This window comes from Sinocyclocheilus anshuiensis, unplaced genomic scaffold (genome assembly GCF_001515605.1).
Source record: "Sinocyclocheilus anshuiensis isolate Anshui unplaced genomic scaffold, SAMN03320099.WGS_v1.1 scaffold1115, whole genome shotgun sequence".
NCBI classification, from domain to species: domain Eukaryota; kingdom Metazoa; phylum Chordata; class Actinopteri; order Cypriniformes; family Cyprinidae; genus Sinocyclocheilus; species Sinocyclocheilus anshuiensis.
The window spans coordinates 117,880-118,809 of NW_015547735.1; the positions used below are offsets into that span (position 1 = coordinate 117,880).

At 20.3% G+C, this 930-nt stretch overlaps 1 protein-coding gene across 2 annotated transcripts in view; it reads right to left on the reverse strand.

Annotated features, from left to right (window-relative positions):
• Positions 1–930, reverse strand: part of LOC107704376 (heat shock protein HSP 90-alpha) — a 14,958-nt gene that overhangs the window by 2,723 nt on the left and 11,305 nt on the right. The window lies entirely within an intron of this gene.

Genomic DNA, 930 nt, shown 5'->3' on the forward strand with positions numbered 1-930 from the left:
CAGCTAACCAATCACAGCACACACTGTCCCAGCTAACCAATCACAACACAAACTGGCCCAGCTGACCAATCACAACACACACTGGCACAGCTAACCAATCACAGCACACACTGTTTTTACTTTGTAAAAGAACATAATAGGACCCCTTTAAATACAAAAAAGATTAGATAAATTTTATTAAAATTATTAATTTCAAATTAGATTGAATAAATATAAATTAGATTACAACAGTACTGTACAGCTAACAGTATAGTACTATAGTGAATGAGGAAAAATGTAAATGTAATTGAAACTAAATATTTTCCAAAAAATATTTTAATGTATTTATAATATACATTTTTCACCGTATATATTAGGTCTTTACACATTAAAATATACATAGCAACTTTTTAAATTTTAGGAACACAGTGCAAAAATAAATTATTAACAAAATGTGAGATTTAACTAAATAGATAAATTTTATTAAAAAATACAAATTAGACAAAAATAAATCAGTTAAATTAATAAAATAAGTAAATAATAGAGCTAACAGTACATCACTACAGTGAGTGGAAAAAAAGTGAATGTAATAGAATGTAAACTGAATAGAAATAAACATTTTCCACACAATATTTTACATATTTATATTATTTTTCAGAGTATAAATTGACTCTTTATACATGAGAATATACAGCCTAAAAAACAAATAAATACAAAATAAGAAAGCTAAATAGATAAGACAAATAAATTATTAAAAATGCAATTAAAATAAAATAAATGATAAAATATATACATGAAATATATATATATATAAAATATATATTTTATATTTAAATATATAATATATATTAACTATATATTTATATTAAATACATATTATTAACATATTTTATATATATTTCTAATATATTTATTAATATAATATATATTATATATATATATATATATATA